Below are 20,092 nucleotides of genomic sequence, written 5' to 3' on the forward strand. Positions count from 1 at the left end.
GAAGAGAGAAGAAGAAGTGTTCCGCAGAAAGGAAAAAGAAGTCTGCTATAGTACAACAGCAGTCAAAGGAAGCAATGGGGAGCCGCCACGTCAGCTACAGCAGAGAAGGTGGAGGTGCTGCCTCTGCTATAGTACGAAAGCAAAGAAGTTGAGCAATGGGGAGCCGCCACGTCAGCTACAACAGAGAAGGTGGAAGTGCTGCCCTGAATCCGATACTCCTACTCACAATGGGAGCCAAAAGCAAGGGGGACCACTTTCATTTAAGGCCAAGCTGGCAAGAAGCAAAGCTACCATTGGAGAGGATTTAGACAAAGCGCATCCCTTGATGAAAGGAACAATGGAGATCAAATGAAGAACCCTATAAAAGGAACAAGCAATCCTCATAGAGAGGAGGATCAGCACCCATCCTAGGACCGGTTGTCTCTTTGTTTTCCTATTTCTTTGTAAAAATGCTCACTAGGAGCTAACTTCCTAAGTAGGTGAGGGTTCCATAGAAGTAATCCCTTTTGTCTTAGGATAGCTTTGTAAGGAACACATATTTTATAAATGAATTTTGAGTTGCTCTTTAGTTTAATTTATTGATTTTGTGAAACCCTTTGGGCTGGCAACCTCATCCCGGGACCACTCGGTTGATGAAACACTGACAAATGCGTATGGAGCATTCTCAAAATCCTGGGGTAGTTTAGCCTGAAGAAAGGAGGGATAAACACCTGGAACGGGGAGCACTGCCATGTGAATCCATGCTCTTTTGAGAAGGCAGCATGGTTTCCTTGCATATAACTCCAAAGACTATGGAGTAACGTGGAGAGTAAGGCCTTACCCTCTGCTTACCTATAGCAAAATAAGGGAAGGAGCAAAATCCACTTGTAAAATATGCTACCAGGCAGGGTTAACCAAAGGGATGAAAACATGGAACCCATAACACCTAATTGATCTTTTTCTTTCTGAACTTAATCTTAACTCAATTCCTATCACAACCTTTTCCTCACGATAACTGAACTGTGTTTTACTAGCTGATGATCTTACTTTCATTTCGTTGACTGCTCTTAAAGCTACTTCAATTGATGCCATTTTATTCGATGACCATGCTAAGTCATTCACTGCTCTCATCTGGTTCAGAATGGTTAACATTGTTTAACTAGCTGCCCAGAGATTGCTCTTTGTGAAGCTTAGCTGAGAATAGTGATTTCTTTTATTGCTCCATTTTACAAATTAAGTTTCCTTTAGCGCTTCTTACTTCACAACTGCTCCCTGAGGACGATAAATCTGGGGCTATAATACCCTATATTGCTTGACACGTACGCTTGCGTATAGTTGAAGAGGGTTGCTCTTAGTCAGAGTAGATTGCTCCTGTTGGCAATCCTGATTACTACTCTACACTCTTGCTCTCTGAAAGAAATATTCCCGAGCAACTCTCGGTTCGACCAAGCAATTGGCGCCGTTGCCGGGGATCATTTGGCAAGAAAGGGCGTTTTTAAGGAAACATTTTTGTTGTTTAATCGCAGTCTTTCTGTTTTAATAAACCTCCTCCATTTGTATGAGCACAGAACCTACAGAACTTGGACTGGAAATAGTACTTTTTGATCCAGAACCCGAGAGAACCTTCAGAAATAGAAGAAGAGTTCAAAGGTTGAAAAACAGTACAATGGAGGAGGTTGTAAACAATGATAACAATGGAAATCATAATCATGAGCCTGAACAAGGACCGAATGGAGGAAGAGGGCCATCATTGAATGATATGGCTGCTCCCTTCAGAAATGGTCCAGAACGAGGATATGTTCCCCCTCCTCTGAATATCCAGAACTTTGAAATAAAACCTGCAATGTTCCAAATGATTATGAACGCTGGTCAGTTCCATGGACTACCCATGGAAGACCCTCACAGTCATTTAGACAATTTCACTGAGATAGTTGACAATTTCAAAGTTCATGGTATTTCGGAAGAAAACATGCGGATGCGGCTTTTTCCATTTTCCTTAGCTGGAAAAGCCAAAGAATGGAGGAGAACATTGCCCCCAAACTCCATCACCAGTTGGGAGCAATTGGCGGAACAGTTTGTTACCCGATTTTTTTCCCAAGCAAAACAAGCCCAAGTGAGGGCTGACATAGCTTCTTTTCAAATGTATGATGGAGAAAGTCTGTATGAAGCGTGGGAACGCTTTAAAGAGTTGATACGAATCTGCCCCAATCATGGAGTTTCTGATTGGGGCATCATTCACACGTTTTATCATGGTTTAACCCCACCATTGAAAGCAACTGTTGATGCAGCTGCAGGGGGAGATCTTTAGGATTTTACTTATCCAGAGACCTACCAGTTGTTGGAAAAACTTTCAAAAAAACATATTTCATGGCCTTCCACACGCCACAGTGCTCCTAAGAAAGCAGGAATTCTTGAGCTAAGCTCAGCTGATGCTCTTTCTGCACAAATGGCTTCGCTCCAGAACACTATAAAAAACTGGAAGCCCATTGAACAGAAAAAAACAACTGAGCAACTTCTTTTGACTCAATCAAGTCAGAGTTGCCCCACTTGTGGAGGTCCTCATGAATATGAGGACTGTAACAATCTAGCTGCTGTGTGCTATGCAGGAGGGTATGACAACAACAACAGGAGCAATGACAACCATCAAGGGAACAATAACCGAGGCTGGAGGAATCAGAATAATAATGGAGGTAGTGGAGGAAACTACCAGAACCGACCCCCGTATCCCAGGCAGAACCAACAAAACTGGGATAAGGGTGAAGGGAAGTCCCAATCCTTTGAGACTTCTATCAAGGAGTACATGAATCAGAACAGCGCGGCCATGCGAAACCTAGAAACCCAAATTGGTCAGCTGGCTAGAGCACTCAAACAGAGGCAACCAGGGACACTCCCTAGTGATACAGAAAAGCCGTCTCAAGATAACCAGAAGCATTGTAATGCTATAAGCCTGCGAGATGGAAAAACCTTACCATCCCCAGACTTAGTGGCACGACATCGAAAGCGCGAACCAGCAAAATAGCCCATAGGAAAGGAAGTTGAAGAAGCCACTGACCCTTCACACCTTGAAGCTCAGAGTAGATTGCTCCTGTTGGCAATCCTGATTACTACTCTACACTCTTGCTCTCTGAAAGAAATATTCCCGAGCAACTCTCGGTTCGACCAAGCATGACCCCAGGTTCATTCGTTCCCTATCCTTTTTAACTTGTTTAAATCTGTTGGAATGAATGCCTGAAAGTTTTGTGGTGGAATGTTACTGACTTTGCTCTTAGATAAATGACTTCTGTGGTGTACCAGGGATTCGCCACCCTGTTTTATTTTTTATTTTTAAATATTGTTTTTAATTTTTGCTAAGTTTACCGTCCTAAGTGTCCTGACCTACTTAATTATTCTTTTTGCCCAGGATTCTGCTCCTTGAGATGCCCTAAAGAGTTTACAGTTTCTAACAAAGCAACATAGGGCATCACTCTGATTTGGAGCAACACCATGCACAAAAAGCAGCACTCCAAAAATCGGACACTCTGTTATTCAGTGGACTTATTGAGTTACCAAGGAAAGAACTTCAGGTTGTTTAAGTAAATTAATCTTCCCCTGTTAAAAAAAAAGAAAAAAAAAAGAGGGTCAGCTCCTCTGCTCCAAAAATTTCGCTCAAAGAGCTCAAGTCATCAAGGTGAGAGCAAGAGCCGCTCAAAGATCATGTTGTTGAAGGTCAGCCCTATGCAAAGACAAGGGTAATTGACTTCCAGTTAAAAGACCTGAAAAGAAAGAAATAGAGAAGGGAGCTAGAAAGTAAGAGAAGAAATCATGCCAAAAAGTTCAATCCGGAAGCAACTCTGTGGGAAACTGACTAAAAGAGTGGAAGAGTTCGCACACACAATGAATATGGTGAAACTCACAAGTCAGATGAGTGCTCTAATGAAGCAATGGAAGGAGTTAAGTTAACTCTTCATCGATAATCTCAAGGAGCATTAGCCTGTCACAAGAAGACTGTTGGTTGTGAAGGATTACTCGGGACGAGTAGTAATATCCAGTTTTGGGGTGATGATGGTCCTCAAAAGTTGAGGCGCATTAAGTGTAAATTGTTCTACAAACCCATGTTTGGTTATAAATCACTCCCCTCAACCTTCTTCTTTCCATATAGAGCAACTGTTTTGAATAGTGGACCAGAGCAATATCGAAAGTGGGAATTAAGGTAGACTTGGAGCAAATTTAACATTATCTTTTTCATATGACTATCGGGTTAGTTTTCTTTGTTCAGGACACCTCAGGCCCATCAGAAGGAACCACAAAATGAAGAGAGAAGAAGGAGGGTTGCGCAGAAAGGAAAAAAAACCTGCTGTAATACAACAGCAGTCAAAGGAAGCAATGGGAAGCCGCCACGTCAGCCACAACAGAGAAGGTGGAGGTGCTACCTCTGCTACAGTACGGAAGCAAGGAAGCTGAGCAATCAAAAGCAGCCACGTCAGCTGCAGCAGAAGGAGTGGAGGTGCCTCCCTGAATCCGATACTCCTACTCACAAAGGGAGCCAAAAGCAAGGGGGACCACTTCCATTTAAGGCCAAGCTGGCAAGAAGCAAAGCTACCATTGGGGAGGATTTAGACAAAGCACGACCCTTGATGAAAGGAACAATGGAGATCAAATGAAGAACCCTATAAAAGGAACAAGCAATCCTCATGAAGGGCATCATCAGCACCCATCCTAGGACTCGTTATCTCTTTGTTTTCTTTTTGTAAAAATGCTCACTAGGAGCCAACTTCCTCTAAGTAGGTGAGGGTTCCATAGAAGTAATCCCTTTTGTCTTAGGATCGCTTTGTAAGGAACACATATTTTATAAATGAATTTTGAGTTGCTCTTTGGTTTAATTTATTGATTTTGTGAAACCCTTTGGGCTGGCAACCTCATCCCGGGACCACTCGGTTGATGAAACACTGACAAAGGCGTGTGGAGAATTCTCAAAATCCTGGGGTAGTTTAGCCTGATGAAAGGAGGGAGAAACACCTGGAATGGGGAGCACTGCCATGTGAATCCATGCTCTTTTGAGAAGGCAGCATGGTTTCCTTGCATATAACTCCAAGTACTATGGAGTAACGTGGAGAGTAAGGCCTTACCCTCTGCTTACCTATAGCAAAACAAGGGAAGGAGCAAAATCCACTTGTAAAATATGCTACCAAGCAGGGTTAACCAAAGGGATGAAAACATGGAACCCGTAACACCTACTTGATCTTTTTTTCTGAAATTAATCTTAACTCAACTTCTATCACAACCTTTTCCTCACGATAACTGAACTGTGTTTTACCAGCTGATGCTCTTACTTTCATTTTGTTGACTGCTCTTAAAGTTACTTCAATTGATGCCTTTTTATTCGATGACCGTGCTAAGTCATTCACTGCTCTCATCTGGTTCAGAATGGTTAACATTGTTTAACTAGCTGCCCAGAGATTGCTCTTTGTGAAGCTTAGCTGAGAATAGTAATTTCTTTTATTGCTCTATTTTACAAATTAAGTTTCCTTCAGCGCTTCTTACTTCACAATTGCTCCCTGAGGACGATAAATCTGGGGCTACAATACCCTATATTGCTTGACACGTACGCTTGCGTATAGTTGAAGAGGGTTGCTCTTAGTCAGAGTAGATTGCTCCTGTTGGCAATCCTGATTAGTACTCTACACTCTTGCTCTTTGAAAAAATATTCCCGAGCAGCTCTCGGTTCGACCAAGCAATGCACATGGGTCACAACGGTTCAATGTTGATGGCTGGGTGAATTGGACGGTGCTGCATCAGCGTGTTCGTACAGGTTTTCCAGCTGTGTCGTTTCATCCCTTCTTTGAAATTTTCAACCGTTGCACTGTTACAACGTCAGTGATGATGTGGCAGCTTCTGAAAATTTTACTGTTAGGCTTGTTGTACATCATATTGACTTCAATTGCTGCATCTGAATTGGGCCCAAAGTTTGCTTGGCCCGATTCTTTATTCTGATCCAATTGCTATGGGTTTTAATTTCCCATGTACTTGTGTTGTAGCCTGGTTCCTATATTTATATTTTTAATGGGTATCAACACCATTTTTCTCCCTGCAAAACATCTTAACTAAAATTAAAAAGAACATGAGACTAATTTATCCTAATTCTAATAATACGAAATTTAATACTTGCAATAATTTAAAATACTGAAATAAAATGCATATAATTTAAAAACTTCATAATTAAACTTTGGGTTGCCTCCCAAAAGCGCTTGTGTTATAGTCTTCAGCCTGACTTCTTCCCATTGGATCTCAATTTGGCTCACTCAAGGAGATAATGGTTGTCTCCTTGATATTTTGATCTCCCCAATAATGCTTCAGCCTTTGTCCATTAACCTTGAATGTGCTCCCATCTTTTTCATTCATGATTTCAATAGCTCCATAGGGATACACATGTGCAACCTTAAAGGGTCCTGTCCACCTTGATTTGAGCTTGCCTGGGAAGAGCTTGAGCCTTGAGTTAAATACAAGAACTTGTTGACCTTGCTCAAATACCCTTGGCAGGATCTTATTATCATGTCATTTCTTCATATTTTCCTTGTAAAGTTTGGCATTTTCATATGCATTCATCCTGAATTCATCCAGTTCATTTAGCTGTAGCATTCTCTTCTGTCCAGCTGCTTGTTCGTCCAGATTCAACTTTGATATAGCCCATTATGCTTTATGCTCTAACTCAACAGGTAGGTGACATGCCTTGCCATAAACAATTCTGTATGGAGATGCACCTAATGCTGTCTTGTAAGCAGACCTATATGCCCATAGTGAGTGATCCAATCTGAATGACCAATCCTTCCTTGAAGGATTTACCACCTTCTCTAAGATCCTCTTGGTTTCTCTATTGGACACTTCAACTTGCCCACTGGTCTGAGGGTGGTATGTTGTAACAATCTTGTGCTTCACTCCATATTTGGCCAAAAGGTGTTCAAATTGCTTGCTGCAAAAATGACTTCCTTCATCACTTATGATTGCTCTTGGTGTGCCAAACCTTTTGAAGATATTCTTTTTGAGGAACTTCCGAACCACTTTGGAGTCATTGGTGGGTAATGCTGCTGCTTCTACCCATTTAGAGACATAGTCCACTGCCACTAAGATATATTGAATTCCAAACATCGAATAGTTCAACTTCCAAGATAGGGTTGAGAGGCATTTTATGTCTCCTTGATACATTTCCGTTCTTTGGCACCTTTCACAACTTGAACAAACATATGTGAGTCTTTAAATAAAGAGGGCCAGTAAAAACCTGATTGCAGCACCTTTGCTGCTGTTCTGACTCCAGCATAGTGGCCACCATAGGGAGATGAGTGACAATGTTCAAGTATAGATAGCATCTCCTCTTCCGGCACGCATCTTCTTAAAATTTGATATGGGCATCTTTTAAATAAGTATGGTTCATCCCAGAGATAGTACTTACAGTCATGGATGAACCTCTTTCTTTGCTGTGAGTTCTTATGATTTGGCATTATTCCACTCACCAGAAAGTTTGCTATATCAACGTACCATGGCGCAATAGCATAGTCAATAGCAAACAACCGTTCATCTGGGAATTCATCCTTCACTGGTTCTTCATCAACTTCTGACCTTCCATCATCCAGCCTTGATAGGTGGTCTGCAACTTGGTTCTCTGTGCCTTTTTTATCTTTAATCTCCAAATCAAACTCTTGAAGTAAAAGAATCCACCGTATCAATCTTGGCTTTGAATCCTTTTTGTCTACCAAATATTTGATGGCTGCATGGTCAGTAAAAACAGTCACTTTAGCATCAAACAAATAAGATCTAAATTTTTCAAATGCAAAAACAACAGACAAAAGTTCTTTTTCAGCGACTGTATAATTAAATTGTGCCCCTGTAAGTGTTTTGCTAGCATAATATAGGATGGAACATCCTATTCTTTCTTTGACCAAGCACTGCTCTAATGGCACATTGACTAGCATCACACATGATTTCAAATGGTGAAGTCCAATCGGGTGCAACAATTATAGGTGCTGTAACAAGCTTCTGCTTCAATTCTTCAAATGCTGCCTTGCATTGATCATCAATTATGAATGGGGTGTTCTGCTCCAGCAATCTGCATAGAGGTCTGGAAATTTTTGAGAAGTCCTTGATGAACCTCCTATAGAATCGAGCATGCCCTAAAAAGATTCTGATTCCCTTGAATTTAACAGGTATGGGCAGCTTCTCAATCACTGATATCTTTGCTCTATCAACTTCTAGTCCATTCTTTGATACTTTGTGACCCAAGACTATATCTTCTTTGACCATGAAATGGCATTTCTCCCAATTTAGCACTAGGTTAGTCTCTTCACATCTCTTAAGTACCTTTAATAAATTCTTAAGACAAGACTCAAATGATTCTCCAAAGACCGAAAAATCATCCATGAATATTTCCATAAAATTCTCCACCATATCTATGAATATTGCCATCATACACCTTTGGAAGGTTGTTGGTGCATTACATAATCCAAATGCCATCCTTCTAAAGGCAAAGGTTCCATACGGTCAAGTAAATGTGATCTTGTCTTAATCTTCTGGTGCTACAGCAATCTGGTTGTAGCCCGAATATCCATATAAAAAGCAATAGAACTCCTTCCCTGCTAGTCTGTCCAACATTTGGTCAATGAAAGGCAAGGGGAAATGGTCCTTTCTTGTAGCATCATTAAGCTTCCTATAATCTTGGCATATTCTCCATCCGGTCACAATTCTAGTTGGTATAAGCTCATTTTTCTCATTCTTCACAACTGTGATTCCTCCTTTCTTGGGTACACATTGCACAAGACTTATCCATTGGCTATCTGAAATAGGGTATATTACTCCAGCATCAAGCCATTTAATCACTTCTTTCTTGACAACTTCTTTCATCATAGGATTCAGCCTTCTTTGAGGCTGCACAGTGCTGTTGAACCCTTCCTGCAGCAATATTTTGTATGTGCAGAATGTAGGGCTGATTCCTTTTATGTCTGCTATGCTCCATCCGAGGGCTCTTTTGTGCTCCTTTAGTACTTTTAGCAACTGCTCTGTTTCTGCATCAGAGAGAAAAGATGAAATAATAACAGGTAAAGTATTTTCATCTCCTAAGTATGCATATTTAAGATGCTGGGGCAGGGGTTTGAGATCAAGGATTGGAGGTTCTTCTATGGATGGCTTGAGTGTCTTTATCACTCTTTCTCCAAGAGATTCAAAGTGTCTTTCTTTGTATGGCCTTATTGGTTGGGAATCCATCCATGCAAGGCACTCCTTCATTTTATCTTCATCGTTTGCACATTCCTCTGCTATAGCAACGTTCAGTGGTTTTGTCTCTATTTGCTGCTTGAGTTGCTGTGGCAGAACTGCATCAATAGTATCCGTGCTAGCACATTCTTCCACTTGATCAGGATACTTCATAGCCTTGAGTACATTGAATGTAACTTGCTCATCATTGACTCGCATGGTTAAGTTTCCTTTCTCAACATCAATCACTGCTCGTCCAGTGGCTAAGAATGCTCTTCCCAAAATGATGGGTACTTCCCTATCTGCTTCAAAGTCAAGAACAATAAAGTCAGCGGGAAAATGAACTTATCCACTCTTACCAACACATCTTCAATTTTTCCTTCTGGATAAGTTATTGATCTATCATCCGTCAACAACGTAACAGTGGTTGGACGTGCTTCTCCTATTCCAAGCTTCCTGAAAATACTCTTAGGCATAAGGTTAATACTTGAGCCTAAATCCAGTAATGCATTACCTACATATTGGTTACCAATAGTACAAGGAATAGTAAAACTCCCTGGATCTTTTAGCTTTGGTGGTAACTTGTTGAGGTAGTATTGACTACTTTCTTGGGTGAGAGCTATTGTCTCATATTCCTCCAGCTTCCTCTTCTTTGCCAAGATGTCTTTCATGAATTTTGCATAACTTGGGCATTTGCTCAAGAGCTTTAACCAAGGGTACATTAATGTGCAACTGTTTTAGAACATCAAGGAATTTCTTGTACTGCTTGTCATCAGTTTGCTTATGCAATCTTTGAGGAAAGGGTGGTGGTGGTCTTGTTGCTTTGCTGACAGTCTGACCTTGTTGTGGTTTTGAGTAGCAATACTCTCAGTGTCAACAACTTGAGGTTCTTTGGGTTGATCATGGTTTTCCACCTCTTCAGCAACTTTATCTTCTTCAATCTGGCTCAATGCTTTCTGCTTCTGCTCATGGTATTTCTTTATGACTTCTGGTTCATCTACGGCTTTACCACTCCGCAATGGTATAGCATTGACCTGTTCTTCTCCATTTTTCTTTGGGACTTCAGTATTGCTTGGCAAGGTTCCTTGAGGTCTGCTTCAAAGTGCTTCTGCCAATTGCCTACTTGAGTCTCCAAATTCTTGATTGATGCAGCCTGATTATGAATTATAGCATCACTCCTTGTCATGTAATCTTTTAGCATACTTTCCAGCGAATTTGATGTATCAGCTTGTTGTCTAGGTTGATGCTGCTGCTGCGTGAATCCAAGAGGGTATGGAGCTTTATGACCTTCCTGTTGTATCTAAGGACATTTGTTGTTGTCCTTGCTGCTGTCCATGATGCTGTCCATTGATTGTTGTTCCTGTTGAAATTACCTATAAAACAAGCAGATTGAGAGTTTTGTGGACAGTTATCATAAACATGGGGACCATTATAGAAAACACATGATATAGCATCAGTTATGGCATTGACTGGTTGTGCTTTAGCTTCAGCAGACAGATTCATCGTCTTGATAGAGTTGTTCAAAGCTGAAATATGTGCTGACAGTGCTGTTACAACATCGAGTTCCCAAACTTCAGCAGCCTTCTTTGGTGTTAAACTTGATCTTTCTACAGGCCACTGATAGTTGTTGATTTCCATCCTCTCTAATATTTCATATGCTTCTATATATGTTTTTTCTAAAAGGGCTCCTCCAGATGATGCATCGACCATGCTCTTTGTTGGTCCATTAAGCCCATTATAGAATGTCTCCATTTGAATCCATTCGGGAATGCCATGATTTGGGCACTTCCTCAACAGATCCTTGAACTTCTCCCAAGCCTCATAAAATGACTCTTCTTGCAATTGCTTGAAGGTTGATATATCATTCCTGTATTGGGTTGTCTTTATGGGAGGAAAGAACTTCAATAAAAACTTGTCCGCTAACTCCTCCCAACTTCGGATTGACTGTGGTTGTAAAGAATTCAACCATGCTTTAGCTTTGCTGGTGAGGGAATATGGGAACAACTTCATTTTTAGAGCATCGGATGTAACTCCCCTGATTTTGAAAGTGTCTGCTACATTCATAAAATTTTTGAGGTGAATGTGAGGGTCTTCATTAAGCATTCCATTGAATTGACCAATGGTTTGCAGCATGTTAAACATCACTAGCTTCAGCTCAAAATTTTCTACAGCTACATTAGGTTGAACGATTCCAGAATGCAGATTATTGAGAGTAGGAATTGCATGCGCTCTGATTGGAATCTCAACTTGATTTGGACCTTCATTGTTATGTCTAGGTCCATCTTCTTCACCGTTTCTCAGCCTTTCTGTCATGTTGGGTATTGCTGTAGAATTGCTACGTCTTTGTCGTCTCCTTCTTGCTCGAAATGTTCTTTCAATCTCAGGATCAAAATATGCTTCTTGCTCCGAAGAAGAACTGCTCATACGCTGCAATTAACACCTTGAAAATAGTAAGTAAGAAAGGTAAAGGATATAAGAGAAAGAAAATTTCTTCACTAAAATAAAAACAACTTTATAATTATCCCCGGCAACGGCACCAAAAACTTGTTGTGCAATTTGTAATCTATTAAATCTTCCACCCAAATACGCAAGTGCACGTGTCACAAGTAATAAAGGGATGTGTGAGTCCAAGTATCGTTCCCACGGAGATAAGTGTCAAGTAATGATTATTTAGGTGAAGAAAGTAGGTAAAATGATTAATTGTGATGATTGAATTTGTAAAATAAAAGACAATTAAAATTAAGAAAGCAGTAAACTAAAATTAAAGGTATTAAGATGATGGATGAGATATAGGTCAGGTTCAATTTCCCTGATACAGCAATACTGAAACAATGCTATATGAATGCTTAATTAGTAACCGAACATTAAGGTATACTGGGGCTTTTGGCCAACCTAACATATATACTCAATAATTAATTCCCACATCTCTATGGCCAAACTAATCACTGAATTATTCAAGCTCAAGTTCTAGGCTATGTGGTGTGAATGATCTCTTTACCCACAACTTAATTAAGTTAACTTAACCTAATTAATCCACACAATTCAACAAGGATCTGGATTCGGAAACCTCTCGGCCCTAACCTCCTCAATATCACATATGTATCTCTCGACATGCACACATGAATAAGATTAAGCAAACTTGTTGAATAACTAATTAAACATTAACATAAACAAAGTTTAGGCATACATCTCAATGTTACAACATAGGTACTTTATCACCTAACCTATAGAGCAAATTAGCTCATAATGGAATTAAACAAAACAGAGAAAAGAAAGAATGAAATCATTGGAAAACAGAAAAGAAGATGAACACAAATGTTGTAGGAAAACGTCGTCACTGCCTTGCTCCAGCACTGCTCCAGCACTGCTCCAGCACTGCTCCAGCAGCTCTTCCTTCTCCAAGAATCTCACTTTCTCTCTCTGAAACGTTCCCACTTGCTTCTGACCTCTCGAACCTTGAACCTCCTTGAACTCTCTCCAAAACCGTGCTTTAATTCGTGGGGGAACTCTTCTTTAAATAGGAAAATTGGGCTTTAGGGTTAGGAGTGAAAAGCCATGAATCTTGTTGCTGCAGCCTTATCGTATCCCTAGATTCTTGGGTTGTTGGCACTTGCTTGGATAAGATCTTGATCTTCTTGAATTTCTTGTGCCAATGTTGTTGTTGACCGAATGTGAGTGTGAGTTTGTTGTCCTTGTTCTTTGGGATTTTGGGCTTTGTTGGCACTTGTTTGGATAAGATCTTGATCTTCTTGGATTCCTTGTGCCAATGTTGTTGTTGATCGAGTGTGAAGTTGTTATCCTTGTTCCTTGGGATTTTGGGACAAGACTCAATCTTTGAATATCTTCCTTGATCCTTGGGATTTTGGGATAAGATTATATATTCAGAAACGTCCTTTGCTTGTTGGTGTATTGTTGGAGAATAACTAACTTTTGAATTTTAAAAGTTCGGTTGTCCCTTTGTCCACGCTGTCATGTTGTATGTATTGTTATGTCATTAATTCTTTAGCTCCTTTGCTACAGCATTCGTACGTCAATTTTTCCTGCAAAGTCAAACACTCAACAAGTCATCTTTTCTGATACAAAATCAAGGAATATTGTCTTATTTTCCATACTTAGGCATCTCAAAGCACTCAATCATGAATATACAATAATTAACTCAATTATCATGCAAAGATGTCAACTTATATGGAATTTATGCAACAAATTTATCATAAAAATACTAAATTAACTCTCATTTGGGAGAGTTATCAAGTACTCGGTAGATCTGATAGGATTGTCGATGGATAATCTGGAGATCATCCTGGGTATGGATTGGATGTCTAGGAATTGTGTGATGATTGATTGTTGTGCTAAGTGAGTGGTGATGTCTCCGTGTGATTCCACTACCAGTTCTTCTCCTTACATATCAGTATTATAGGCTAGGAGAGCCTTGAGAGGAGGGGCACTTGGTCATGTTGGGAAGTTTGGTAAGTGGGACATAGGAGGATGTTATCAGCATTTTTTTGGTGAAGGAATTGTTTGAGGTGTTTCCTGAGGATATTCATGAGTTTGCGCTACAAAGAGAGATAGAGTTCTCCATTGACTTGTTGCTTGGTGTGGGGCTCATTTCATTAGCTCCATGTCGGATGTCTCCACCTGAGTTAGTGAAGTTGAAGAAGCACATTGAGGAGCTTTCTGCGAAGGATTTCATTCGACCGAGCATGTCTCTATGCGGAGCACCGGTCATCTTTGTTAAGAAGAGAGAAGGGACCATGCAATTGTGCACCGATTACAGACAGCCGAACAATGTGACAATCAAGAACAAGTATCCCCTCCCACGTATTGATGATCTGTTAGATCAACTTAGGGGTGTTTGCATGTACTCGAAGATTGATCTCCGGTCCGGATACCATCAGATTCGGTTAAGCCGGAGGATGTCCCCAAGACCGCGTTTCGTTCGAGATACGGTCACTATGAGTATTTGGTGATTCCGTTTGGACTCACCAATGCACCGGCGGTATTCATGGATTACATGAACCGTATTTTCCAACCGTACTTGGATCGATTTGTGATCGTCTTCATTGATGATATTTTAATTTACTCCAAGAATGAAGAGGAGCATGCAGAGAACTTGAGGATTGTGTTACAGGTGCTGAAGGAGAAAAAGCTTTATGCTAAACCTTCAAAGTGTGAGTTTTGGCTCAAGTCAATGAAATTCCTTGGGCATGTAATTTTTGCATAGGGAGTTGCAGTAGATCCGAACAAGATTGAGGCAGTGTTGGATTGGGAGAGACCCAAAACACTTACTGAAGTGAGGAGTTTCCTGGGATTGGCAGGTTACTATAGAAGGTTCATTGAGGGATTCTCCAAGATGGTATTGCCACTGACTCGCCTTACCCGGAAGGAGACTCCATTTGTGCGGACTCACGAGTGTGAAGAATGCTTTCAGGAGTTGAAGGAGAAACTAACCACTGCACCTGTGTTGGTCCTTCCTAATCCTGTGGAGCAGATTGAGCTGTATTGTGATGCCTCTGGGAAGGGGCTGGGCTGTGTACTGATGCAAACTGATAGAGTGATTGCATATGATTCGAGGAAGTTGAAGCCTCATGAGGAGAACTACCCGACTCATGTCCTGGAGTTGACTGCGATCGTGTTTGCCTGTAAAATTTGGAGGCATTACCTTTATGGCATGAAGTTTGCTGTGTTCAGTGACCACAAGAGTCTGAAGTACTTGTTTGATCAGAAGGAGATGAATATGAGACATAGAAGATGGATGGAATTTCTGAAGGACTACGACTTTGAGTTGAAGTACCACCCTGGAAAGCCCAATGTGGTAGCTAATGCTTTGAGTCAGAAATCCGTAAGTTTATCCAATTTGATGATAGGTGACTTTGACGTGATTGAGAAGTTTCGGGATTTGACAGTGACCTCTTTATTTGGGGATGCACTTATCGAGATGGAGACTGTAAGAGTCAAAAATGAGCTAATGGAGAAGATTAAAGAGGCGCAAGTGCAAAGAGAGTGCTTTGATTATGTGAAAAATCAAGATGGTGTGTCTTGGAATGAAGACGGATTATTGATGTTCCAGAAAAGGATTGTAATTCCTAGAGGTCCATTGACTGAGGAGGTGATGACAGAGGTTCATAAGGGCCAACTCACTATCCACCCTAGAGCTACAAAGATGTGTCAAGACTTCAAGAGGAATTTCTGATGGTCGGGCATGAAGATAGATATAGTTGTTTATGTGTCCAAGTGTTTGATATGCCAGAAAGTAATTATTGAACACCAGAAACCTCCTGATAAACTTCAACCTCTTAAGATTCTGCAATGGAAGTGAGAGAGCATTTCCATGGACTTCGTAGTGGGATTGCCTAAGACTCAGGCTAGTTGTGACTCTATTTGGGTCATTGTGGACAGGTTGACCAAGTCTGCCCATTTTCTTCCTGTGAAGGTGAGCTTCACTACTGAGAAGTTGGCCAAACTATATGTTCGCGAGATTGTGATGCTTCTCGGGGTGCCCGAGAGTATCATTAGTGATAGAGACCCGAAGTTCACTACTCGATTCTGGGAGGCGCTGCAGGGAGCTTTTGGTACTCAGTTGAGATTGAGTACAACTTATCACCCTCAGACAGATGAACAGACTGAGCGGACCATTCAGACTTTGGAGGACATCATTAGGGCTTACACATTGGAGCAGGGCTCAGCATGAGATATGTACCTACCATTGGTTGAATTTTCGTATAACAACAGTTTTCATGCTAGCCTGGGCATGGCACCCTACGAGGCACTATATGGTAGGAGGTGTCAGACTCCTACCTGTTGGTCTGAGGTTGGAGATCGAGAGTTATTTGGTTTGGACTTTGTCCAAGAGACCACCCAGCAGATCCAGATGATCAGAGAGAAGTTGAAGCAGGCGCAGAATCGCTAGAAGAGTTACTATGATGACAAGCATCGACCCCTGGAGTTCAGTGAGGGTGAGCACGTGTTTTTGAGACTTTCACCTATCACCGGTGTTGGTCGGGCTCTCAGAGTGAGGAAGCTTATCCTGAGATTCATTGGGCCATACCAGATACTTGGTAGGGTAGGGCCTGTTTCCTACCAGCTTACCTTGTCTCCGAACTTGGCCAACATCCACCACGTGTTTCACGTGTATCAGCTTCGGAGATTCACTTTTACTAAGTGCGAGTGCCTTATGATATGTATCTTGTAACACCCCGTATATATCCGGTAATGTTATCATAATATCGTATTAAGTTGCGCTTAATTAAAAATGCGGAATTACTTTTTCTTTTCAATTATGATGTCATTAACAATACCAACTTGCTTAATAATCAATTAATAAAACATCGCCTGTATGTAATTGCAATAAAACAGATAACTGAAATACCTCATAACATAGATAATATAAGTGTGGCTCTAGTCACGGAACTACAACAATGTAGGCCGGACCATCTAACAGTTTATACAACTCCAATCGAAAAAGTACTAACAGAAAGTGTCATGGACAATCCCCATGCTCACTCAAATAAGGCAACATGCCCAACATCAGTCTCAACAACAACATAATATTAAAAGGCGTAAAACATAATCAACATCAATATCCAGTCATGCTAACAAGTAAGCAGAAACAACATAATCAGCTAAGCTCCGGCCTCCTGCCGCCTGAGGCATCAGTACCCATACTACCTGATCCTGAAATAAGCATTCCCCAAACGTGGGGTAAGATTTCTAATCTAGAAATCTCAGTAAGTCAGTGAGTCCTCAAGGATCTTCCACCCCAAGCTCACTTACATGTACAATATAAGTTCAAAACCAGTTTATCATTTATCATTTCTAAAATAATGCAATGCAGCAGATAATCATGTCATGTGTTTCAATACTAATCTACTAGCCAGAGACAGTGCAGGTATACGTCTATCACCTACACACCGTGCAAGTACCACTTGCATTCACCCCGGTACACCGTCTTGTATGGCGCTACATACTCAGGCTTTCCGTCAAGATGAAACAACACATGCATATTAAAAGCCATTACATGTAAAGTTCAATCAAAATATCAAATATCCAAAAGCATGTACACAACATGCATAAACCATACCCCCATGGGACATGGTGGAACCACAACATGGCTAAACCGAGGACACGAAAGCTTACCTCTAAGCTAGCTATCCAATGCCACAAGCTCAAAGTCCAATCACAGCAGATCACAATCTGATATGGACCAAATATAAATCAATAACATGTACCACATGCATACAAATTAAAGTCAACGCCTTTTCATTAAGCTTTATGTCTTAAGGCTTCTCACCAAGCCATAAGCCCTTAATCACTTGATTCTGACTTAGTTTAATTAAAACAGAAGATCAATCTCATCAATCTAGGGTCCACAAACCCCCAATAGCCTACTGTCCTCACAGCACAGCTACTGTTCTTCGAAATCCCAGAATATCCGGATATATGTCGGGGGCATATCCGGATATCCATATCCGGATATCTCCAAGCCCATATCCGGATATCAATATCCGGATATCATATCCGGATATCATATCCGGATATTTCGCGACAGAATGCAGTTTCTGCATTTCGCGAGATATCGCTCCCAAGGTTCCATTTTATTAAAACTGAAGTTGTAATTCTTTCCCAAAAATTCTGAGATTTTATTATGTTAAACTAGACATCACAAGCTTTCCAACGACATATCTTATGTCTCAATCGGAGTTGTATAGCTTAGGTTATGAATTTCGCAAAGTGACTGCTGCCAACTGAATTTCCAGCAACCAAGACGCGACTTTAAACTAACACTGAGTTCAAACCACTTATCCATTGGCTACTAAATTTGACAGGGTTGTAGCCCTATGTGTTAGCTTCACATATGTCCAAACGGCACCCGATTTGGAGCTCTGTAGCTCAAGATATTGAATTTTTACCAAGACAGGTTCGTTGCTGTCCCGAAATCCGGATATCCATATCCGGATATCCATATCCCGATATGCATATCCGGATATTTCACTACAGAATACAGTTTTTTTGCATTTCGCGAAGATATCCAACGAAGGTGGTTCATTTCAAGCATACAGAAGCTTAAACATGCGATTTAAGGTGTGTTTAACATTACCCAACATTAAGTTATCAACTTTAATCCATTTCATGCATCAAGGTTCCACTTTTAAGCATAAAAACTCAAGATCATGGGTTCAACAACTTACCCAAGCTTAAAACAGAAAAGGATGATGCTCTTGGAGCTCACTTGAAGCTCCCAAAGTCCAGCACACACAAGGAAACGAAAATGACACACCAAAGGTTGGTTCTTAGCACCAAAGATGGCTTCTTGGCACCACAAATGCCAAGCCAAAGGTTCACACCCTCAACAAACTCAGAGGCAGCAATTACCACCCCTCACACAGCAGCTCCAACTCAGCAAGAAGGTCTCACACCCACTCCCAAGGCTTTATCTCACTCACACAAGGATGATTGGTGAAGGAAAAGTGAAGAAAAGCTACAAGGAAGGTCAAGAAATGGTGGAGAAGGCAAAGGGTAGCAACCACCAGCAGCCACTCACGTAAAAATGGCTGAGTATCAGCCTAGGGTTTAGTGCCAAGCACTATATATAGGCGGTTAAGTCACTAACACACAGTATTATCATAAATAGCTACGCTTAGCATTTTAATCCCAAACTTAGGGTTCTGAACCTACTCAATTTTACAAGATTTATCATATTTTTATTTTATTTTTCGCAGCACCTTTTCGGTACGCGCTTTCCATAGCCAGTATCAGTTTCTGGCACCAGTTCTCATTATTTTGACCTGAAACTCGTTTTACAAGTCCTATATATTATTCTAGTAATATTCATGCACTTATTATAATTTTCCGAGATACTTTTTCGGTACGCATTTTAACCGACTAGCAGAACCGGTGTCTGCACTTTTCGTCAGAAAAGTGACTTTTAGCATTATTACTCACTAATTATAATTATTAAAGCCACATAATAATTATTAGGGTCAATTATAGAATTATTTCCTAATTTCACATAATTAATTAATTAAATCCCTTAATTAACGGTGCAGGTTCTTACATTCACCCCACCTTTTTAGGATTTTGACCTCAAAATCAGAAAACATATCTGTCCCGAAGCGCGGGATACTGCCAGAGAAACTCGTTCTCTCGCTTCCAGAATTACCCTTCAGGAATTCTCCCTGTTCAACGTTATCTGACCATCGAAATAATCTTGCTCCTCAGCTGCTTCTCGCCACGATCGAGAATCTTTAGTGATCCGACGGGAGTTTTCAAGTTCTCCCGAACCTCCACAACATCCGGTTGCACCACGTGCGAAGGATCCGCTACAAACTTGCGAAGTTGAGACACGAAAAACGCGTCTTGGGTGCTGTCCAAGTTCGAAGTCAAGGCAAACTGGTAGGAAAATAGATCCTACTCTACCACGTAACTGGTATGGCCCAAAGAACCGCGGGCTCAGTTTCCTCACTCCAAGTGCCCGAACAACACCAGTGACAGTGAAAGCTTCACAAACACGTGCTCACCCTTACCGAACTTCAGTGAACGATGCTCAACATCAACGTAATCCTCCTGACGACTAAGCGTCTGCATAAGCTTTCCTCTGATCATCTAACCCGACATATGGTAAATCGGACAAGGTCCAATCCAAACAACTCTTTTTATCTCCAATCTCAGACCAACAGGTAGGAGTTCTACACCTCCTACCAAACAGTGCCTCGTAGGGTCCCATGCCCAGGCTAGCAAGGCACACACAATCACAAAACTCTACCAATGACAGGTACCTATCCCATGCAGGGCCCTACTCCAAGGTGCACGCCCTCGACATGTCCTCCAAGATCTGCAGGGTCCGCTCAGTCTGTCCTACAGTCTGAGGGTGATAGGCTGTACTCAGTCTCAACTGAGTTCC

At 41.1% G+C, this 20,092-nt stretch overlaps 2 non-coding genes across 2 annotated transcripts; one reads left to right on the plus strand and one right to left on the minus strand.

The window, feature by feature from the left end:
* Nucleotides 1–2,091: 2,091 nt before the first annotated feature.
* Nucleotides 2,092–2,196, minus strand: LOC133298963 (small nucleolar RNA R71). The gene has a single exon (XR_009749878.1). It is a non-coding gene; the product is annotated as a small nucleolar RNA R71 (small nucleolar RNA).
* An 8,767-nt stretch (nucleotides 2,197–10,963) lies between these two features.
* LOC133298961 (small nucleolar RNA R71) lies at nucleotides 10,964–11,068 on the plus strand. Its single transcript, XR_009749877.1, has one exon. It is a non-coding gene; the product is annotated as a small nucleolar RNA R71 (small nucleolar RNA).
* Nucleotides 11,069–20,092: the final 9,024 nt, after the last annotated feature.

The sequence above is a fragment of the Gastrolobium bilobum genome, unplaced genomic scaffold (genome assembly GCF_033153095.1).
Source record: "Gastrolobium bilobum isolate Gb01-03AN ecotype WA unplaced genomic scaffold, APGP_CSIRO_Gbil_v1 utg31584, whole genome shotgun sequence".
Taxonomy (NCBI): domain Eukaryota; kingdom Viridiplantae; phylum Streptophyta; class Magnoliopsida; order Fabales; family Fabaceae; genus Gastrolobium; species Gastrolobium bilobum.